The sequence below is a fragment of the Aethalodelphis obliquidens genome, unplaced genomic scaffold (assembly GCF_003676395.1).
Source record: "Aethalodelphis obliquidens isolate GAN/ISIS:26980383/991018 unplaced genomic scaffold, ASM367639v1 scaffold7, whole genome shotgun sequence".
Classification (NCBI taxonomy): domain Eukaryota; kingdom Metazoa; phylum Chordata; class Mammalia; order Artiodactyla; family Delphinidae; genus Aethalodelphis; species Aethalodelphis obliquidens.
Window position 1 is genome coordinate 40,340,271 of NW_020837951.1, and position 24,502 is coordinate 40,364,772.

At 41.6% G+C, this 24,502-nt stretch overlaps 1 long non-coding RNA gene across 1 annotated transcript in view; it reads right to left on the reverse strand.

Moving 5' to 3' along the window:
• The window catches only part of LOC113620010 (uncharacterized), a 46,235-nt gene that overhangs the window by 18,070 nt on the left and 3,663 nt on the right, over nt 1-24,502 (reverse strand). The window contains exons 3-4 of the long non-coding RNA XR_003432618.1: nt 23,804-24,011; nt 11,161-11,292 (exon numbers count right to left, since the gene is read on the reverse strand). This is a non-coding gene — a long non-coding RNA (uncharacterized LOC113620010). The remainder of the gene's footprint in view (nt 1-11,160; nt 11,293-23,803; nt 24,012-24,502) is intronic.

A 24,502-nucleotide genomic window follows, 5' to 3' on the forward strand; every position in this document is an offset into this window, starting at 1 on the left:
TTATTTCCCCCTACATATAGATCTTAAAATAAGTCAAAGGAACCAGTTCATTAAAGAATTATTTGAATGCCTCTCACAGCACACAGGCTTTCATTGTGGTGTCTGCCCAGATTCTTCATTTCATTCTACTTCTCCCAATTGGTTCTCTCCTCGTACAGAATACAAGGAAACTCTTTTAAATCATCTTTCTTTAAGTCTGATACCCAATGTTATGATCTGTAAAACCAATTTGCATGATAGTCAGTCTTCAGTTAGCCATGGCAACTGGGGAAATATTGGCCTGTTATAATTAATTGAAAGCTCTTGAAAGGAACAAGAATTCACGTAGGGCACAGCTCTTCACCTTCCACCAAACCTGCTCCAATATTCAAGTAAATTATATGCATTTGAGAAGTAGAATCCTGAACTTTCCCATCCATTTTCCAGTAGGCATGATAATAGATACTAAATTAACTAAAGGGAGAAGGTCCAAAACAACAGCACAAAAGGCAGTACAGACTATTGATACCAATTCTTAAAAGTGATTACTTCTGGGAAGGAATGCATGATTGAGGAGTAGGAAAGACGGTGAATGAACATTCAATTTCTACTGTGTCCCCTTCTGTATCAATTTAATATTTCATAGCAGCATGTATATTCTATAAGTCAAGATAAGTCAAAAAGAAAGTATATGAAAACTAATCACCTGTTTAAATTAACTAACTGCATAAACAACTGTAAAAATAAATTAATTGCCTGTGTAAGTAATTAGCTATTTCCAGCAAAGAATATACATTAAAGTTATGGTCAAAGCACTATTTATTTTTGTGAGTTAAATATAGCTACAACTATATCTTAAATATATTAAATTTATATTTTGAACATATTAAGTATACTTAAAATATATCAAAATGTATGTTTATAAGTCAAATATATCTTTTATACATATTGCATATTGTATCTTCAGACCTTTTATGGTTGAAGTCTGTATAGGCAGTAGTTAGATCCCCAGATGCCAGTTCTACCCTAGGCATTCAGTTCTCACCTATTCCACCCAGGAAAGAATGAAGAGGTTTACCCCGAGCACTTAAACAAGCGGCTCTGGAGTTACTAGCCAGGCACAGCTGATCACTGGGATCACGAAAAAAGCTGAACAGTGGGAGATTACAGTGAAAATGTACATACTAAACAGTGATCTCCCAGTCCCTTTCCTGGTTGCCTTTCAGAATGATGGCAAGCCGACTCCTAATCTGTCTCACACTAGCAGGAAACTGGAGAAATGTAGACGACCAAATGACAGTGCCAGAGAAGCCACCAGCAAAGGCCACCAGTTGGCAAAGCTCCATCCCACCCCAGAGCTTCCATTCACCTTGAATGCCTTGTTCTTAAACATGATCACCAGCGTTTGCCAACAGCAAATATTAAAGTCTAAGATCAAAACAAAAAAAATAAGAAAAAAATTGCAGGAAAATAAAAGAGAGAAGAACACTTTAAAAATTATAATTAAATTTCCAGGACATTAGGGAAACTCATATCCATGGAACAAGAACAGAACACTATTTTTAAGAAGGAACATGGAGAGAATAAGAAAAAAAATCTTACAAACTAAAAATATGACAGGAAAAATAAAATGAATGATCTAAAAAAAACTCCTGTGCTCATTTTCTCAGAAAGCAACTGGATGATATATTCCACCAAAATGAAGAAATAAACTAAAAATGAAGAGCACTTGTCAGATAATTCATTTTTGCCCTAATTTACAACAATCTATTTATCTATCTAGTATTTTAGGTACTGTCTTGCAGGGATGATATCACACTTTGTACACCATTTTATAACTAAGCTCTCTCACAGAATTACATATCAACATCCTATCATGGCAATAAATACAGATTTATACATTTCCATCATTATTTTTAAATCCTGTCCAATAAGGCTTATAAACATTATTACTTATTAATCCCAATTTCATTTACATACATGAAAAAACTGTAGCATATACATTATGGAAATGTATTTAATTGGGTGTCCTGGTGGACCTGGATGTTTCGGGACACAGGGATCACTGCAATACCTCCGTTCCATGACTTCTATGGTCCACATGTTGGAAACCACTTCACAGGGAAAAACAAGCCCTTTAGCAACAGGGAGGGATAAAAGTCCCTTCGTCATGTGTGTCATTTACTCATTCAACAAATACTCACTGAAGACCTACTGCGTAGCCAAGCATGGTGCACTTTAAGGTAGTTGGACCTACAGGACAGCAAGGCACCATGAGGAGCTTGGAGCACGTGGAAATGGGTGTGGGGGTGGGAGTAGGGAAAAAATACTTAAAATAACAGCCAAAATGTTACCTGTTTCAAACTTCTGTGACTTGGACATTTTACTAAGGGCCAGCCCTGCTTCAGACTTGCCCCAAAGCCACCCAAAGAGACATTCCCTAGACTTCCTTTCTTCCTCAGAGGAGAGAGGCATATATTTGGACCAACCCTGGTCAGAGACATGCTACTGCTTGTGTTAAGGAGACCCTGCACATCATGGACTAAGGTCAGGATGTCTACAGCTCCTCTGTGAAGATTTTATGGGCCGTTAGTAGTATCACAGAAGGAATTTTTTACGCTTCTTCACATACCACTATTCTCTTCTTTGGGAAAACTTTACAAAGTAAATTGGAGGGGGGAGAAAATGAGGGGGGCGTTGATAAAAGAAACTCTCCTCCTGATGATTGAACTTTTTGAAAATATTGTCAGACCTGATCACAGTCCCCAGACAAAATGCTTTGTACACATACTTCTCAGCAAGATAAAATAATAAGAACAAAGCCTAAGTCAGAAGCACTATGGAGCAAAGAGGGAAGCACTCCAGTAAATTCATCCTGAGAATGTCATCTTTATTTTGATGAGGGACAAATCACATCTTAAGTCATAAGATGTATATGTATATGCTCCCAGGATTAAATTGTTAAGGGTAAGGCATTTGAGAATAAAAAAATGTGCATCTCAGCCCCATGCCTCCTCCTAACTGAAGTCTAATCCAGTTGAAATCAAAACTTCAATCCCTCAACCAAATAACTTCTCCCCTCCTGTACCCTTAATCCTAACCCACAATTTTACAGACCAGGAGTGAAGCGGGGGAAGTGGCATGGTCTCTTCTTTTCCTCCTTTTAATCCAAAGCCTTTCTCACCTACTCACGGGCAAGGGCAGTAGGCAGAATAGTGGTAAAGGAGTAAGAGCTTCTTTTCTCAGTTGATGCTGTTCATGGTTCTCTTTGACATGACTGATAACCTTTGCAAGGTCGTCATCAAATTGTGGCTCTTCTTCTATGGGTTTCATAGTACATTTTTCCAAGTCCTCCTCAGAGACCTCCCCATGCACCATTTCTCGGGGCAGGGAATGCAATTTCAGGCTGGGCTCTTTAACTTCACCTTAATTCTCGTCCTCTTTGTACTCTTCATGCAACCTCTTTCTGTCAGGGCTCCCTCACCTCAGCAAAACCCCCTCCAGGACAGGTTTCTTCCAGCAGAGTTCACTCCTGGCTGTCCTGTTCATGGTCAACATGACCTCCAGGAAACACTGTGAACACCTGCCCGGCAAACCATTAAAGTGCAGGTCTCTCCCTGTCTTAGCCTAAGTTGCCAAGAAGTAGGGCCTCAGATAGAGCTTTGCGAGCAGGTAGTTTACTTGGGGTAATGATCCCAGGGAGCAAGAGAGCAGGAGAAGAAGACAGAAACAGAAGGAGGCAAAGCCAATACAGGTACACATTTTCAAGCTGGCCACCATGAAGGACAAGGATGCGGATCCCGTCAGGACAGACTGCAGACCTGTAAGAAATGCTTCTGGGGGTGGGGTGAAGGTGGGGAGTTGGAGGTGCTGAGGAAAGTAGGAAGCATTTATCTACCGTTTCCCCTCCCCCATTGATCAAGTGTGGCCCCACTGGTATTAGCTCCCCACAATTTCAAGTTGAGTATGAATGAATTCAGGGCCACTATATCAGAGAAGCCCTAGAGCAGAAAGGGAAGGCTATGCAGTGTGGGCCTGGGGCCAGACCCTCTCTCATTGTACTTATACAAAACACCAGCAGTGACCTCAGTAGGAGGTGAGGGGCCAAGAGAATTGTGAAGTGGTGCACAAAAGGTGCCCAACACACTTTCTCTAACACCCTCTCTCTCCTCTCCTGGATGTTAAAAGACAAAGTCATGACTCTTGCACAAATATAAAATGAATGTTTATCAAAGATGCCCTTTAAATTATTAACTAATGAGGGAACCAGTAAGATGTCAGAACCTGTTCAAAGGAGAATTAAAGTGCAGATACATGGTTAGGCCCTTAGGAATACCGGAATGAAAGGAGTTTGCTTAATTGATATAAAACTAGCTTCTCTGGAGTAAAAAGAGGGAGGAATCAATTGCATCTCCCTCAGACAAAATTCACTTGCATCTCTATGAACAGGAATAATCTGTATTACTATCAATTTTCTATAATTTACAAAGTTATAAAGTAACTCAAAGAAAATAAAAGCTACAGTCCCAGAGAATCACATAACCAAGGGGAGTGTTCTAGACAATGCCTAGTTTCCATTTTAAAAGACCCAGTTATCATTTTTGCCCACTTCAAAGTCTTTCCCCATTTTTCTTGACGAGGCCACCATGCGATACCCTAGCCTTTATTTTCCCATATGCTCATCAAAAATTCTGTTAGGAATTCACTTGTGATCCAACCCAAAGAACTAAAAGGTGAACCTCTAAGTCAGGGGTCAGCAAACTGTGACCCTCAGGCCAAGTCTGACCATTAGAATTTTGAAGATAGTTTTACTGGAATTCAGTCACACTGACCTATTGCCTAGGACTCCTTTCACTCCACAACAGCACAGATGAACAGTTGCAACCAGGACTGCATAGCCCACAATGCCTGATATATTTACTATTTGGCTCTTCATAGAAAAAGTTTGCTGACCTCTGCTTTAGGTCATCAAGCAAACAGCAAGATTGTGAAATGTCAATTTTCCTTTCCATCAGATGGCCCCTGTCTCTAACAATGGTTTTCCAGGGGTTGAGGCCAAGAAGGGAGCACAGGAGAAATACCTGGCATTTTCTAATCCTGTTCATACCCTTCAAAGAACCCCCTTGTTCTCTATCACACCACCTAACTTTCTCTGATGTAGACTGGAGCTGGGTAACAGGGGGCCAAGAGTTCAAAGACTAGTTTTACCACGTCCTAATAAAGTCTACAAAGAAATGTCTAGACCTCTCCTTACAAAGTATAGGCACTTACCGCCCATTGTCTTCAATTTATGAGCCTTAATTAAAATTCCAAGATCCCAGGAAAGGTCTTGTCCCATCACTATTCCAAGACAAAGCTGCTGCTAAACGATTAGGGCCGAGATTCAAATCCAGGTCTGACCCAACTCAAAGCTTATCCCTGCCCGACTCTCAGGTTATGCATGATTCTTGGGGACTCACCTCACATGAATGCCATCTACTTGCAGAGCCATTTTGTTGTTAGTTTTAAAGACGCTGGATGTGGCAAGAGCAATGTGGTGAGAAAAAATGTTTTAGGCAGAATGCTTGATACCTCCTTGCTGCTTCCCCACCATTCAGATGGGGGAGGAAACATGGGTCGGCTTCCACACCAGCCTGGCAGAGGAAACAGACATCTGTCTCAAGACGGTATTTCTTACTCTTGATAGCAGCCAGGAGTGCTTTCTGATCCAAAAGCAAAAGTGTCTCTCAGCTAAGAAATATGAGATTAAAACTCAAGCATATTGAAACTAAACTTTGAATTAAGTTTCTTTCTTTTTTTTTTAAAGAACTGCTTAACAGCAATGAAAAAAACGTCATATTTCTAAAGCACCAGGTAGGATGTTTCAAATTAAGTTTTGGAGGAAAAACATTCAGAAGCCAATTAGTGGAAGGTAAAGGGTGAACCACGGAAAGGCAGCATCTTCACAGTCGCCTGATCCCTTCCTTTCAACACACAGAAAAACAAGCATAATGCTTCCCTTTTTCTTTGGTTATAACAAGAAAATAAGAGACTCAGGTTTTCATCTCTGATGGTATAGACAGGGATTGTCAATCTGAGTGTCAAGACTGTTTCTTGAGCTGATGTTTGCAGACCATCAACTGTTTTCCTCATTTTCTGTGCAGGTCGTCCCTCTGGTTGTTTTCACTTACAGAGGTCAAGTGTCACATTTCAAGCAATTCTGAGGATGTCCTGGCCCACTCTTTCTTGAGGCATCATGCAATAAAATAGTTGATGGATACCAAATATAGTTTGGTGTTCATAATATACTGGGGAAAAGCAAAGCTTTTGGATTCAAATTTGGGTTCAAATACTGGCTCTGTCCTTTACTAGCTGTGTGATCTGGCACCAATGCTTCACATCTGTGAACTTTAGCTTTCTCATCTGTGAGTTAGAGAGAATAATCACTTCCTAATTTTTGTTGTGAAATTTAAACAAGAAAGTGTAGGAAAATCTTAGCACGAAGCCTGACACACGGTAGGTATTTCAGTAAGTATTCACTCCCTCCCACTCTACTCTGCTATACTCAGCAGTTACCATGCTTCAGAGAAATTTTATGAGTTTTGATATTGCAACTACCCAAAGATGCACTCCATTGTGTTATTAATTTCTCCTGTCTATTTTCTATCCCATAACTATCACAAACGCACTTGTGTTTCTCCTCAGTTTAACTGGTAAATTCTTGATGAGGCAGAACAAAAGGAAACTCAAACTAGCTGTCTGCAACAAAACCCATCACTAAGGTTGGGTGTGATTTAATAATTGGCCTATAGGTCTTTGTTACTAAAATATCAGAGTGCACCTCAGGAAACAGCGTGACACAGCTGAAGATAATTAGTAATGACTGGCATTAGAGAACAGTAGAACTTGGATATAAGAAGAGGGTGCTAAGCTTTGTAAAAGTTAAGCACTCTTTTTGTGTGTAACAGACCACCAGCTGCTTTGGTGGAAGACAGGTTTAGAACAGAGCCCTTTGGTGTCTTGAATTCAAAAGGAAAAGGAGTCCTAAACAGCATTGTAATAAAAAATAAAAAATACTCAAAAAGTCTAGGAAAGACGTTGGCTTTTTATTTTGATGTAGATGGACTTTTTTTTTAAAAAATGAACTGTTATTTTTTTTTTAAACAGTACCAGTGGGATGTGGCTTCATGTTGACTTTTAAGCTCCTCAATAGATTGAAAGTAAAAGTTACACGACAATTTAAAATTTACTTTTCTGCATCTTTCCAAACCAAATAATTTTGCAAATTACATTAGGGTTAGAATTTGCTGGAAGCCAAGAACGTCCTTCTATACAACCCAAAATAAGGCACAGTCTCTGCCCAATATAAATATCACCAGAGACGTCTGCTTTCAACTGCATGAATGGTTTTATGGTATTTTCCCTAGTTATTTCTCTGGAAAGTCCCTATTAGTACCATTACCAAATAACTTCAGTCCAAGAAAGAAGTCGATCAGGATAACCTAAAGTCCGGAAGCCTGGCTCACAGTGATCCAGTACAATCCGCAGTGTCTGAGAGCCAAGGAGACCAGGGTAAGATGACACTTCCTAAGTAAGATGACTTCTTCCCGTCTTGGCATCTGCCTCAAACAGGCTTTCTGCCATTAATAACTGTCATCATTGAGGAGTTCCCAATTGCATCCAACCCAGTGCAATATGTGTCAAAAGGGAAAAGTATTTTCTCATCAATCGTGCTACCTTGATTCCAAGGATAAACAGATACGCTTTCCAAGAGGCGGAAAAGTCTTCTGGCTCAAGCTGCTAACCAGCTACTCATTCTTTCCTAAAAGCTCGTCATCTTCAGAACCCATATTTTACGTTAATGTAAATGTATACGATAATATTTCAATGTCTGTGGTGATCACTACCAGTTGAAAATAAAATTCACAAGCATAAAACCACTAAAAATGTTAAGCTATAACCGTATCCCCAGCTCTTAGATGAACGCCTGGCACAAAGAAAGCACTCAATAAATGTTTGTGGAGCTAACGACTATCTACAATAAATGGTAGTTAAGCCAAAAGAAGGAATAAGATCATCCTTGGAGAGTGTGGGGAGGGAGAAAGGAAGGGACATATGGAAAGAAAAAGGAAGGGAAAGAGGGTCTTGGAAGTAACCGTGGAAACCACCAAGAAGTGAGAGGTGGACAAAGCCCAGGAGGCTACCAAAACACTGAGTAGGAGGAGCCAGAGGGAATGAGAAAAACCTCAGAAAACATGAGGTTATAGAGGAGTAAGCCTCAGACTATGTTAGGATAGGTACAACATTCCCTCTTTTCACCAGTTCTTGTCCTTCTCAAGTCTTCTTAATAAACAAATGGATCCATTTTCAACTTCAACTTTCATTCTGATTCTTTGTATAAACAAATTTCACATATCCATAACTTGACTCCAATATTAAAAGAACAAATAGTAGAATAGAACTAATTTCAACAGAAACATTTTCTCTTGTATTAAGAGAGAAAGACAATAGATGATAGATGATTAGATAGGTAGATAGATGGATCAATAGATGGATAGACAGACATAAATACATGAGAGGGAGAAAAAAGATACATAAACAGCTTAGTTCATACTTAACAGTATAGATTTCATTTTTATAGAAAGTAGGCTGAATAAAGCAAGAGTGTTCTAGCAAACAATGCTGCCTTGCCTTTTGTGACCCGTCTTGGGTCACATCTTTAGAAAATACCAAGATGACTTTCTGAAGCTCCAAGTGCGGTCAAAGGTCTGGAGCCATCTTCTCTATAAAACCTTAACTCTACTGCCTTTCCCTGGGAAGGCTCCTTACTCCCAGACCAAGAATTCTTCAATTGCCACAGACTTTCTTGCTCAGCTGGAGTTGTTGTATTCAGTACCATCACCATAATTCCTCAATCACTCAGTCTCTTGACCACAGGGGCTGGGGTAAGGGAGGATGGGGAGAGGAGGGACTTCCTTTCTCATATACAGGTCTGTGGAACAGAGATACTGTCACGGATCAAAACTCCTTCTCCTAAACACAAGAGCTTAAACTCCTTCCCACTTCCACCCCTGATAGAATTAGGCCTTCCTTAGTGCCTCATTTAATAGTTCTTATTATTGTCCTTACCAAATCTTACTGCAAGCGTTTCATGACTTGTCTGTCTCCCAGCTCTACCTCTCAACTAGCTTTTGGAAATAGGGCCAGTCTCGTCCATCTTTGCATGCCCTAACCATAACTAATCACTGTTGTCTTGAAAATCATAATGCTATAATGTAAAAATTTAGGACTTAAAGACAGCAAACCTGGATTCCTATCCTGGTTCTTCAGTGTACCAGCAGGATGACACTGGCTAATTCACTCAACCTCTCTGAGCCTCAGTTTCCTCATCATTAACATGAGGATATGACAATCCGACCTGCCTATTGACAAACCCCTGACAAGGGCTGAGAATCAACTGAGATAATAAATGATAAAGTTACAAGACATTATATTTTAATAATAGTTTCTAAATGAATAGAGATCTTTACCCTTTATTGCCAAAGCTTATAAAATTTCAGTACTTTGCATTCAATATTTTCTCTGCTCCATCAACCATACCAGACATGATATGTTGTTGACTTTAAATGTTTAAACAAATCTATGCTGCACGGGAACTCTTAAAAATGCATTTTTATGAACCAAGCAAGAGTTTAAAACATATATAAAGTGGCTGCTCCATAGACTGTTTCAATTCAAAGCAGAAAAAAAATTCTAAGTATATACAGGAAGGATTCCTAAAGAGCACGAAAGAAACAGAAGGGCACAGTGGATCCCTACGAACTTATTAAAAAAAATTCTGCTTCCCAAGATTTCACTTGGCATTTTGCATTTAGAAACAGTCTTCTTAAAAGGACTTGTCAAGGAAACATATCATCAGCCCTCACTCATTGTATACTACATTTTTTTCAGAGAAATAAAATAATTTACCCTCAAGTCAATGAATTTTTGCTACTTCAAAAGCAAGAAAAAATTAAATCATGCTAACAGCAATGCTTTATTTCCATGCTCAAATATTCTTATTTTCACAAAACCAAAAGTTAAATATCAAAAAAACTGTGAAGTTACTGCATTGAACAAAAGCAAGGAACCAAATTCTGAACGTTACACACTAACATAGAGTTGGTACGATATCTCTCTGGGAGAATTTGCAACTCAAAAATGTATGAGACTATATGATGAATCAAATACAATTTTTGTATTCATTACCTCTAACGCATTGAAATATTGCTTATAAAATTAACAAGCTATAACTGAGAAAAACAGAGATTAACTAATTTTTATGTGCAATTAGTTTTCATGCAGAAAGGTTTCCAACCAATCTTAATTCTATCAAGGGGCATCGTCCTGTGCTCTGTGGTAGGGTCAGCCTGCAACCTGGGCTCACTGGACAAAGGGCTCACTGGACAAAGGATCATGGGAACTGACATAAGCCACTCCAGAGAGAGACCCAGCTCATCTTGTCTTTGGTCCTGCGCAATAGGGTAACACAGAAGGTGAGAAGACCTGAGTGGAAGGAGTTGGAAGGGTGTCACTGGATCCCTACGGGCTGAGGGAGGAGCTGCAAATGGCCAGCTGAAATAGCGAAGAATCTGAATAGCTAATGGAAGCTGCAGGAGGAAGACTTCAGCAGAGTACCTCAAAGAGCCCAGAAAAGCAGCCATGGGGAAAAGGTCTGTCTTAATTATCAGTAACTAATTAGGGACTGCAGCTGTAGGCTCAGGAATAACAAAGTTGCCAGCCTAGTGAAAACCATAACGTTCCCTTCTCTCTCCTTCTCCTATCTTTGACCTTGGTGAGGAAAAGTGTGCAGAGAGGGCGGGGTGACCAGGGAGGGGCAGGGGAGGAGTGAAGACTGGAGGACCACCCCTGAAGCAGGTCAGAGCTGAAGGAAGGCAAACTACTGAATGCTGTCACGTTCCAAGTTTTGATTAACATCTTTGCCATGACATTCTAGTTACTGAATTGAGATTGTGTTTGCAACCTAAAGTGACCTTGGAGTACCTTTTCTATAAGACTGGAGGCAAAAGTATAAGATCTGCCAGAGCTGACATCCCAGGGCAGGGGAAAATTAATCCACTGCATCAAGCTTAAAGGTAAGACGGGTGAAACACTATAATGCTGTGTTTTGTTTATGTCAAAAGTGAGGCTTGTTAAACTCACCAGTTACATGCTGTTGAAGCTGCATTTGGACTCTTGATGATTGATGCACACTTTTTCCAGTGTCTTGCCCACACTTAGGAATAGGTGAAATTCTTCTGTCTTCAGTCACTAGGTCCTGGTCGTGACCAGAGACTGTAGAAGATGAGAATTGTCAGGAATCAAGGAACATTAGAATCTAAAATAGACAAGGTATACTAGAAGGGCTAGGGGACATTTCATGCCTCCTTCCAAGTTTTTACTGACCACATGGACTGAATGAGATGTGGCCACTCCAGCCACGTGCTTCCAAAGTCCTCTCTTCTTACGTGTCTTCCCTACCCAGATATCCCAGCTGAGTTGCCAGGAGCTGAGGACAAATCCCTTGCCTAGGCCCTCATATTTTTGTCTCCATGTATTTTTATAAGACTTTATCTATCACAAGAATTCTGTTAAATAGCTAAAAGCCAGGCTGTCTTGAGAAAGTAGAGATGGAAACTGGTATCAAGATCTAGAGACTGTCTAATACTTTTTTCAGCTGGGGGCTATCACAGGTATAGAATATCTCCTAGGTTTTAAAACAAATGCCCCCCACCAAAAAACAAAAATTAGAACAAAGAGCAGAAGAAAAATCTTTGTATTCACCTTTCATTTTTGAACTATTAGGCCCTGAGCTTAAGATATACAAAAATGATTAGGGATTATTATTTTTAAAAGCGGCAATGGCAAGCTTTGCCTTGGGGCTGGTGAGGCTGCTCCTTGAGCAGCTGATATTAAAGGTAACTTGTTGGTTACGTTATCCCAGGATCTCCTCAGGCCACACCAGTCCAAGCCTGGTGGTCAGATGGGAGGCGCCCTCACGGGCTGAGAAGGAGTTGGCCTCCCTACTCCAGACTAAGGTTAACAGAGAGGAGCACAACATCCCTACTGGGAACCAGAGAGGTCCTCCCCTCTGCTGACAAACCAGGCTCTCCAAAAAGCAAAGGAGATGCTAGTGAGATCTTTAGAGCATGCCACCGAAAAATAAGGCCATTTAATCTCTGAGAAAGCAAGAACAAAGAGACCACTGGGTCGTGGGGGAAAATGAGAAAGTTAACTTGCTAAGGGAGGAAAGCGCTCAGGACTGGCTTGGTGCAGAAACACTTGCATCTGCAAATGTCTCCCCTCCCTGGGGGCGCTCACCTGCTGCTGCCTTCACCTGCCACACAAATCTTAGCGTTTTTTGGAGGTTTTTAAACTACTACAATTCAACAAGAAGTTATTAAGCATCTGCTTTGTACAAGGCACTGTGCAAAGTGATACGGAGGCGGCTATGATAAAGAAAACATGAAACCTACCCTCAGGAAGCTTTCGGTAAGGGTTAAGACAGGAACAGAAAATAATAAAGATAAATACAAGATAGTCTTTGGTGCATGCTATAATACAGGAAGCACAAAGGAGAGAAAGGTTAAAACCAGCTCAAGATAGGAGGAAACAGAATGTTGGGGAAGCCTTAGAGACAAAGCAGCCTCTGAGATGCACACTGAAGTGTATAAAGGATGTCAAGAGATTGGGGAGAGAGGGAAGCAAGATGGAAGAGCTTGTCAGTCTGCCAGAGAATACCTGAAATACCAGCACTTCCAACCTGCACTGGACTAACCCATCCTAAGAGGCCAAATGGACAGAATTCCTGAAGACCACAGCACTGGGGGGGCGGGGGATGGAAACACATAATGTATTGTCACTAGGTCATGGGGTAAGAATAGAGCAGAGCATCGGGCCCTGCTCCTTCTCCACCCTTAAAGCGGTTGGTTGTCATGCATAACTAAGCATTTCTTTGGCTCATAATGGGCTAGTCCAGTGCCGTTCCGCCTACTTTCCTGGTGGTGCTCCACCGACCACCACGGTATATGCCAGCTCCTAGAAAAAAAGAATGTGGTGACAGCACCTGGAATTAACAGCCTAAATTGTGAACCACTTGCCTTAATCAATTTCACTTGCCCTCCACATCCTTTCACTTTACTTCAATTTTCCAATACTGTCTGCCAACAACCCCCCAATAAGCCCAGTTTATCATTATGTATCACACAGTATCCTTGGTGCCTTGATAATACAGTCCCAGTTCAGCTGGAGCCTGGCTCTGGGCCTCCTATTTCAGTCACATTTGCAGTCAAACCTCACACCAGATTCTACTGAGTTCCAAGGGCAGGACTGGATCTCAGACGCAGTGTGAGAGCCGCTACCATCCTGCCCAAATTATTCCTCATTGCCAATGGAGTCATTTTAGATATTTAATTCCATTCTTAATCTCTCCTTATTTGTTTTAAGGTAACCATGACAGAAGATACCATATGCAATTTGGAATCTGCAGGGGTTATCGAAACCCCTTTAAAGAGTCAGCTGAGAAGGGGTGCAGGTTGATGCCTTTGCTTTGGAAGGAAATGTGAGATGTTTTATAGAACCACAGTCCTAAGGTCAGAGACTGATTAAAGATCTGAAAACTACAGGTGTCCCCTATAAACGCGGTTACCCAGGCCACCTGCTCCATGGCATGGAAGGGTCTAGTATCAGTGATACCTCCCCACAGGGTTCTCCCTGGCCCCGTCTGGTTCGTCTGTCATTGTCTGAAACAAACACTTAATTGCTTAGCTAGCAAATAGTTCAGGCCAGATCATTTAGGAAAAACTCTCTAGAAATTGCCACCTTCAAGTAAATAACTGTAAAACTAAAACGATTCCTAATAATAGAAGGGCACGAAGACAGCTTCACCTCCCTCTGCCTCAGTTTCTTCCTTTGTGCAGTGGGGTTAAAATTGGTACCCACCTCACAGCGGTGCTGCGGCGAAAAAATAAGACCAGCAGAGCGCTTAGAAAGCAATACATGGCACATAATAAGGGCTCAGTACGCGTGCACACGGGATGAATGAATAAAAGGTCAGCCATCAATCTCTCCGTGGCAGACTTAGATGCAGAATTAATACCCAGCATCCTGCAGATTGCCCGGCCTGAGCCACACGGGGCGACGGAGGCTGACCAGAATCTGATTTCCACTTCTTTGCAGCCAACCAAAACCACACACTGAGAGAAACGGGAAGCCTTTCTAAAGAGAGGACCCTCTCCGGTAACAGCTTCGGCCTCACCTCACAGCCACAGCCGCCGCTCTGAGCCGTTGCGGTCTCAACCACAGTGTAGTTGGCAGGCGACTCCGAGGACCACAGCCCGGCAAAGACGGTCCCTGCGTGCGCATGCTCCGTGGCCTAGCTCGCGACCCGTAAAGAGACACCAGAGGTCTCGAGAAGTCTCGCGTGGATTCACTCACACACCTTGCGGGGCGGGGGTCAGCCTAGACAGAATTAAGTCGGTGGGATTTAGCTATATCCTTTATGTTTGCAGGAACTATGTATCACTGCTCGCTCTAGGAAGGAAAGCCCGAAGTTCCGAATGTCCTGCATGGGGATAGGATACTTTTCACCCCTCTTCCCTGATTTCCTTGGGACTTACGCCTGGAATCTGGAGATGGAGATGTGACCATCGGGCTCCGCAGAGGACTGCTCTAAGGGAAACCAGAGGAGAACCAGCCTCCTGAAGCTTCCACCACGCGGCAGGCTCCCCCAGCTTTCTTCTGTCAATTAATGCAGCTAAACTTCGCAACTGCACATTATTAGAAAATCTCTAGATTTTGATACTAATTTCTATTACTGCTTTCTTAAGTGGTCCAGCTTTTAGCTATTAAGTAGAACACGTGTGGTGACTCTTTTAAAAACTATACGGAGACTAAGTCTGAGGGGGAGCCGCTAGGGAAGGGGTTTCTGTCGGCTCCTGCTGACTCATCAGGGGGACATGTGTATACCCATTTTACAGATAAAACTGAGTCTCAAGGGAGTTAAATGACATCTGAAGATCACACAGACACTAAGCTTGCAAACCAGGAGGATTAAAACGACTGGCTTCAAGTTCAAAGCTCTCTCCATTCCACTCCACTGTCCTCCACCCCAAGGGTGTCTATGGTTCATGCAGGAACTAAACAAAAGGCAGAACAGAAAGTGATTACCAGATCCTTTGCAGGGGTCTGTCAGGCAGAAAAATGCGAGCCGGAAACACCTGGTCTGTGGTTAGGTGGAGTTCTGCTGATCATTTATGAAGCATGGAGAGGAGCTGCTTGAATTTTTCTCGTGTCTTCTTTGTCTGGCGTGTAGATAGATGGAGGCCGGAGATGGGCCAGCAACATGGTGGCAAGAAGAAAAAGCAAAGCAAGACTTCAGAAGTGGATCTGAGAGAGTTTTCTCTCCTTCTTTCCTCCAACTGGAGGGCACTGTAGTTCAGCAACAAACATGGGGAAGCCAGAAACCAGGCAAGCAAAAGCCCCAAGGCAGACGTCCACTGGAGTCTTGGAGAAGTCTCAGAGGACTCTGGCCAGGTCAGGGTTGGGAGTGTAAACCAGCCTTGGATGAGGCAGCCCTGGAAAGGGAGCCTCCTGCTTCCCAGAGGCAAAGAGTGAGAAGAATGGGCTGTAGAGCAGATATTCTGGGCAGAAAAGAGCCTACACATGTAAAAGTTGTTTGTATATTCATACATCACTTTATCTATGTTATGATTTTCCTCTGCTAATTGAATTTCTTTCTATAAACTTGCATTTATCAGAGTACTGATAAAAGATTTTCTAACCCCTGCCTATCTGGAGAAGATGCTCTCTGGAATGGAAGAGAAGATAATACACCTGAACTTGGACTCCAATAGTGGTTCTGAATGGTCCACTTGTCCTGGCATGATCCAGTAGAGATGGTACTCAACACTCTTTGCAGACGTTGGTTTTCTTGCCCGGTGTGGGAACGCAGACATTTGCCAAGGCCTTTCCTCCCCCGCAAAGTAGCAGCATGAGTTGCAAATGGGACGAAAGCTGCAAAGCTGATGAGTTATTTGACTTCTCACAAAAAGTGGACTTCTGCATAGACTCATGGAAATGAGTCTGCATAGACTTAGAGACTCATGAAATATGCCATATTCAAATACAGAAGGTTTCTCCTTAAAGAAAAGCAAGGGAATAGATCATTAAAGTAGGTTTTTTTGGGGGGGGGTTGTTTTGTTTGTTTTTTTAAAGAACTCACAATGAAAAGATAGCCCAGATGAGAGGCTGGCTTCTCCTTGTAGACACTTTTTCTATTTCTCTGTATTATTAGAGGTTAAAGCTGTTAGGTATGAAGACTGGCCTACTTCACAAGCTGGAGGTCTTGCCTTAAGGGATCATAATTATTTTAGTTCCAACCTTCTGTGGTATAGCTACAGTGTAAGAAGGGAAAATGCCTAGACTTGAGATTTTTTTTTTTAATGACATTAAAAATGTACAAGGTATAAAGTACACAAGGTATGAATTCTAAAATGTGAGAAAAAAAGATGTGTCAAAACTGTGGTAAAACATAGCAGGAAGAAATGAGGAAGGCTTGATCTTGTGCAAACTGGAACACCATTTTCATTCCTTTATTATTTCTTTAGAAACTATTTCTTGGGGACTTGTCTGGTGGCGCAGTGGTTAAGAATCCGCCTGCCAATGCAGGGACACGGGTTCGAGCCCTGGTCCGGGAAGATACCACATGCCGAGGAGCATCTAAGCCCGTGCACCACGACTACTGAACCTGTTCCCTAGACCCCGCATGCCACAACTACTGAGCCCGAGTTCCATAGCTACTGAAGCCCACGCACTTAGAGCCCATGCTCCGCAAGGAAAGGAGCCATGGCAATGAGAAGCCCGTGCACCGCAACGAAGAGTAACTCCCGCTCACCGCAACTAGAGAAAGCCCACACACAGCAACAAAGACCCAAGGCAGCCAAAAAAGAAAAAGTTTAAAAAAAGAAAATATTTCTTTACTATTTCTTTGGTTATTAATACAGTCTGTTAATATCAAAGCAGAAAACACGATGCTGTATTGATAAAATTCCATCTATTTTATTCAGACCCAGGATGGGTCTTTGAGCCCATGTATCCCACTTTGTGTAACAGACAGATTAGGTGAAAATTTGAAGTAATTTGGACGCAGTATTATAAATGTGTAAGGAAGTGTCACTAAAAGTATTTAGGTATTCAGTAAATTATTAGGTGTTCAGTAAATTATTTTGGAATGAGATCAATCTTATTGTAGAGGCATTATCACTTTAAATATATCTGAATTTTCACACACTGAGATTTCCTACAGCGAGGCAGGACTGTGTTTTATAATCTTATTACCTCTGATTGGCTTGATTTTTTTTTTAAGTCTTGTACAATTTGCACTGCTAGTATAAAACACATGTACAGACCCTGTAAGTGAGAAGAGGATAAACTGGCGGCTACTAGTGTACAATTCGGTACATTAACTCACCCCTGATTTCAATTTTAGTCTAATAGAATGAAGTCACAGCTGGATGGAGAGAAGAGTGGTTTCCTGCCAGTCACTGTAGCTGCCGAGTCAGAAGAGAAAGGAACCACTCGCTCCCTCATGGGAAGAAGGGCTAAAGTCCCTTCATGTCACACAGAGCCACAAAGACCCACCTGCACGCCAGCCCTATGCATTATTTAAAATATATATACAGTTGTGAATAGCAAAGGTCCAAAATAATATGGGTTTCAAGAAAGCAATTTATTTCTCACACATAAACAGGCAATTCAAAACTCTCTGGAGGCTCCTCAATTATCTGGGAATCAGGATGCTTCTAGACTTTCTCTGCTCTATCACTGGGAAGTGGCTGCCATCCTCGTGGTCCAGCACAGGAGACCAGCAATCATTCCATTTTTTCAAAAAGTATTGTATTATAGAAGAAAGACTATGGAAGGAACTTCATGTTGTTTTCCAATATCTACTCTCCCTTTCCAAGTAATTGGAAGTCACTTGGACGCTTAGGATAAAAATTCCATTCCCAGTCACTGTTGTAGCTACAACTTCTGGTAATGAGAGGTGAGAGAGGAGAGATTCCTGGCTGTGTCATTAAAGGCAGTGGCAGTGTACCATCTCTTACTGCCTTTTCTCCATCGTGGACAACGAGGTCAAAGGCCACTGGGACACCCAATGGAGCCACTACACCAGCCTTGCACTGCCTGTTAAGGCTTTTACATGAGAGAGAAGTCAACTTTTATCTTTTCAGCCACTGTCATTCAGGTCTCTGTTAAATGCTGCTGAAACTAAGGCCTCCCTAACATATCCATCTTAAGGGATATTTCATAAAGGGGAAAAGGTCACTATTTACCAGCATCTAAGAGTCTCACCCTAGCTCTTTCATTTTCACATTTAATAAACATTTATCAAGCATCTCCAGTGTTCCAGACAGTGTTCCAAGCCCCTGGGGCAATGCAGCATGAATGTGCCCTGATCCTTCCCCGAAGGAACTTACTATCAAATAGAGGAAAGAATTAAGGGAGCAAATATGACTGAATGCTGGTAATATGCCAGGCACTGCTGTAGTTGTTTTCACATGTTTTGTCCTTTGCATCTCACAAAATTTCTATGGCATCCTCATTTTATAGATGTGGACGTCATAGCTCCAAAGGGTGATAGAATTTACTCAGGGTGACACCTATAACAAGTCATGGAATCAACATTTAGGTTTAGATTTCTAACTCATGAGTCAACCAGTGACCAGGCTGCTTCTTGGACGTGCATACAAGAAGCAAGAATTCAAGGCTCCATGTGATAAGGGCCAAGCACTTCAAATGCTTCAGCTGATGTGTCACTAACTCTTCTTGAGAGGTCACCCAGCCATTATAGCTTTCTCACGGTCACTGTGTGTCCTGGACCAAGCACAAACTTATTCTTCCCCTTCTGTAAGGAATAGTAAACACACTTAGGGCCACTCCATCTCCATCATGGGCACAAAAGTGTCACTCTATAGCTCCCATCACTGTGACTACATCTGCATTTTATCTTCTTTTCTCACTGCCAAAAAACCAATTCACTAGATAACTCCCTTCGTGACCACCATTTTTGTCTGCTCATCTAGTTTGGACTCCAGACTTTTCCCCTCTGGGCATTTCTCTCTCCATATTCCACATAACATAATATAGCATTTAGAGCCTGTATCCTCCTTCATCCAAATGGGCTTATTGTTCCCAATTGACCCTAAAGCATATAAAGCAGCCTGTCTAGACATTTATAGAATTATATCATGTCAAATCATATCACACCTTCTGCTAAAATTATCCAGCTCTTATATCATCTGCAGAGGTAATCCAATGTTCAAAATCCCAGACAACCAGAATGCCTAAGTGGGACTGAAATTTTTTGTCAGTTGAAGCATTTATATGTGTTCTAATTATAATACCAACTCAATGATCACCCAACACATGGGCAAAGCCTGGCTTGCCTATCCATTTTGAGGTTAGTAAGAAAAGATGACAAGCCCCTCTTATATGACAGGAGGACTTGTCCCAGATAATTATCTGAGTTCAGCCCAGCAGAGTTCTTCGCCAGCAGTAGCTTTGAAGAAAGGGGCTGTGATCCCTTATGTTATTTACGGTAAAGTAACACTAGCTGATGAAACTAACAGCCCCCAGATCTCACTGGTGTCGCAAAATAAAGGCTTATTTCTTGCTCACATCATCTTCTGACTGAGTTTTTAGTGGCCAGGCTTCAATGAGGTGGTTGGAGGACACAGGCTCCTACCATCTAGTCGGTTCCATAGAGTGGTTCCTCGGCATTTGGCCCAAAACAAGGGATGTTGTGCTGCTGTTTAATGGTCAGGTCTGTATATCGCATCATGTCCACCATGTTCCAGTGTCCAGAACCCAGACCCCATGACCCAAACCTAACTGCCAAGGAGGTTGGGAAACATAGTCTTCCAGTGTGTCTTGGCCAAGGAATGGGACTGGAGAGCAAAGAGCCAGCCTCTGCCTCACCCCTGGGGAGAAGACACTGAAGGCTGGATGCACCACCAGGTCAGATGGTTGGCATGTAGTTGCTCACTCCCCTGATTGGCTGGATGCAGTTATGTCCAACGCACGTGAGGCACTGGCACTCTGACATGAAAGGAGGGGCAGATCTTGGCCGTGAATTTGCAACTACTGGATGCTGTGTTTTCAAATAGGCTTAGGTATCTGTTGGTATCCCCGCCAGCCATTTCCTACCCACCCTCACTGCCACCCCAACATGCCTTTTCCCAGTTCTGGGAAGTGGAACACTGAGTATCTTTGCCTTCTACCTCCCCAGATACAGAGAAGACCTATGAAACTTTATCCTGATAAGAGGATTTTACTCCAGGGGTATGACTTTTGTTTGGAATAAGAGTGTCCTGTCTTCAGAAGGGATTCTCTCCCAAGACAATCAAGAAAGAAGCCTTCCCAAAGTGTTGAATCCTTATTAGAGTTGTAGTGGCAGATAAGCCCAAATGTGTATTCTTCTGGAACTTGGGAGGAGAAGCAGCAGTGAACTCAGCATTTAGCTATGGTTGTATGGAAGTCATTATGGGCATCAAGTCTGTTCACAAATATTAAGGTTCTCTTTCCAGAGACAGAGTAAGATTGCACTTCCCTAACACCTTTGATGTTAGCAGGGCTTAACCTGGTCAATAAAACGTGAGTGGAAGTGACCTACCATTTCCAGGGAGCAATTTGAGGAGCCAGTGCTTGACTTGTCCTGTCCCTTCTCCTTCCCCTCCTCCCCTCGGTGACGATCTGGTGATAATTTTTTCCCACAGGCAGTAGTCCTAGAGGCTCTTTTCCATAGAAACTGTGTCAGCCAGTGTCCCTCAGTTACCACAATAATCAGTGGCCCCTGATGACTCTCATTGGACATGTAGCCATGAGAGAAAAATAAACTTTGCTTCATTAAGCCAGTTGGAGATGGTTTGTTACCCAGAATAACCTAATGGGACCCAACAGATAGAGGTCTCATAGTTTCTTTTTAGGACATACTCTTTTTCCATTTACTTTTATTTTGTCATGAAAAAGTTCATGCTTGCAAATTGTAACATACACCACATCTATCTGATTTTTTAAAATGGGTGGTACGTAACTACCCACGTAACTACCACCCAGCTTCAGCAATAGAACATGACTAGCACCTCCAGATCCCACTGTGACTCTCCTCCATTGATTGTTCCTCCTTCACCCCCAAAAGATGACAATTATCTTATTTTCTGTTAAATTCATTTGCATTTCTTAATCATTTTATCTCACATGTATACTGCTTAGTTTTGCACATTATTTAACTTTATTCAAATGAAATCTTATTGTATGTATGTTCCTGGAACTTGCTTTTTTATCTAATTTTATGTTTTTAAGATTCATCTTTGCTGACACATGTGGTTATATTTTATTCACTTTGCTGCAGTTGTATGAATGTAACAATATGAATTTATCCCTTCTCCTATTAGATGGCCACCTGAGTTTCCTTTTGGGAATTTTTGCCATTAGAAACTACATTAATAAGAATAGTCTTGTATATAGCCTAATGCACGTATAAAGGAATCTCTGTAGGGTGTACACCTAGGAACAGAAATGCTGAGTTGTAGAGCATTCACATGCTCTACTTTACTACATAGGGTCAAATTGTTTTCCAAAGCGGTTGTACCAATTCACACTGCCACAAGCTTGTATGAGAGTTCGCTCTGCCTCATGTCCTCATCAGCACTTGCTATTGTCAGCCTTTTCTTGCTTGGCCCCTCTGGTGGGTGTAAGATAGTATCTTATTGTGATTTTCGTTTGCATTTTCTTTAGGGCATACTTTCATCACATGTGGATTCACGAAACCAAGGTGAGAAACCATTCAAAATGATTTGCCACAGGTATTCCTAACCACCAGATAAACTTCACAAGCCAGGGCCCTTCATATAGAAGAGGTCAAATAATTGAAAAAGGGCACAATTATTCATTTTTGGACTTAGAAAATACCAAAGGGCTTATGCTACTCTTTGTGTTGTAGGTTAACCAACTATTTCATAAATGGCTCCTTTTAGGAGTATTATCTAAAGCCATGGGAAAAGCAAATACATTTCAGGGAAATTATAAACATTTCTTTTACCTTACCAGATAAAGAGATTCAGTATAAATCCTAATGCACCCACTTGGCTGTACACAATTTATAGCAGATGAAGAGTTTGAAACACTTTCGTGTAAACAATCATAGATTTTTTTTGGAAGGTTGCTAAAAGGCTGTTTGACACTCTTTGTAAGTGGGGAGCATCTCAGGGTAAGAACTGGTTCTGGATAATATCAGAATTCATTTCCCACTGGCAAAGCAGCTCCATTAAGCACTGTTTTCATCTCTGAAGCCTTTACTTTTATGTAATGTTTACACCATTGACACCTTCTGTTACCGAATCCCTAATATAAACAAGGGATGTAATAAGCCCTAATGTATTTTAACAAAATTTTAAGAGATGTGGCTATGGGATGAGGATAACCAAATAGAGTACAGATTAAAGCAACATTTTTATAACACCTCAATGTCATATGATAGTGACAACTCTATAATCAAGTCCAGGAGAGAAACGTTCTCCCTGTGTTTATTCATCAATTAGAATTTGATGAACTCCAAATGTCATCTGACCAGCCAAATTCTGTAACACAGCCTTTCAGTAGAAAATTAGAAATTCAGCCCTACTGGAAGAGAGATACAAAAAGAAATTTACTTCGCTCCATAACATCTACAGACTCATGGCAACTGTGAGTTTCATGAACCACAGCAATAATACTACACGAAAAGCAAATCTTTGCAATTTACCACCTTAATGCAACAACGTAAGAAGGCGATCCATCCATGACCAAACTTTGCCTGATCTAGTTCAGCTGAAATGGGTTATTTGAAAGTCTGTATAGTAACTGTGTGACCAAACTAGATAGAAGGGGTGGTTCCTGATTAACTCTCATCTCCATGTCTTTGTTCTCTGTGAGGCTTACTGGTGTTCCATGGCAAAGATGCATGAGTTCCAGGCAGCAACAGTGATCATTCTGGGCTGAGGAAGGCTGGTGTACCGGAGAGCTATGGCTTAGATAAGTGCTACTTAGATAAGTGTGGTCCGTGGACCGGTGCATCCCATGAACTCATTGTTACCAGTCTCCAAAAAGAAAGGTCTACAAGCTGAGAGTAAGTGTTTAAAACTTCTGTAGCAAAGGACATTGCTGCAACAGCCCAGGGAATGATTACTGAACTCGCCTCATTGAACAGGATGTTTTACCAAAGAATGAGTTAGCAGCAAATTAAAAAAACTAAAACAGAACTTGTCTTTTGCCATAGATAGTTTGAGAAGCACTGGTCTAGGGGTATTGTTAAAATGCATATTCTTTTTTTTTTTCTTTTTTAAATGCATATTCTTTATCACCAATCCCAGAGATGCTGATTCGGTAGGTCTGTGAGTTTGCATTTCCACAAAGCTTCCTGGTGATGCCGATGTTGCTGGTCAGAACCACACTTTAAGAAGCAATGGTCTAAGACTTTCCCATGTTATTGCCTTCCACCCTCTCGGGGACTGGCACTAGGGTGACATTCTCCTGAATTTTTAGAGCTTCCTCTTTTACTGTTTGAAAACTTTGCCAATGCATTAACAGCCTGCACATGCTGGGTCTCATAACCATAGCAGGCAATGCCTTCTGGAAATAGACATGGATTATAACTGGCATTGGTACTAACCCGAATTTTAAGGCATATTCATAAAAGAGGAGAAAGGCTTGATCTCTGGTACTGAGAACCAACATTGCAAGCTGCTCAAGTAACTTTTTGACAACTCACCTGAGTTTCTTTGTTGCAGTTTCTGGAACACCAGCCAATCCAAGTTCTCTTCAAAATGAATAAAGCCTTGCACTTAGGAAATTAACTGCCTCTGAATGCAGTAGTCACCTTCACTCCTTCTGCGAATACTTAGGAAGAACAACCCAGCAGTTCCTGGGCCTCCTCAAGACTTCCGTCAGCATCACCGCCATAGAAATGCAGAAGATTTCTGCAAGGCAATTCCATTGCTAAGTCAATTATCACAGGATGTGGCAGGCTTTTAGAGAGATTAAACTGCCCTTTCTCCTGAAAGAAAATGACGAATTCTCAAATGGGACCCCTCTAATACCCATTTGCTCAGCTACAGTGTACTCCTGTTGGCCAATTACCTAGTTTGATCCACATTGTGTGAATAAATGCCTTAGAATTCTGGGAAGGGATGCACAATTCAAAGAGCTGCTTGTGCACGGGAAAGGGGCCAGTGTCCTTGGAAGAAAATGTTCTCCAGAGTCTGAGAGATTGAATCTAAATCGAAGCCATTTAAAGAAAGTTCTGAAAGGGTAAGTTTTAAATTCTGAGTGTATATTAATGGCAGTGATTCCTTTACTTTTGATTTAGCTGCAACTAAATATCTGTGTATGCACTCCTGTGCCTCAGTTTCCTCATCTGTAAAATGGGGATAATTTACCTCATAGAGTTGTGGTAAGGATTACATATCCT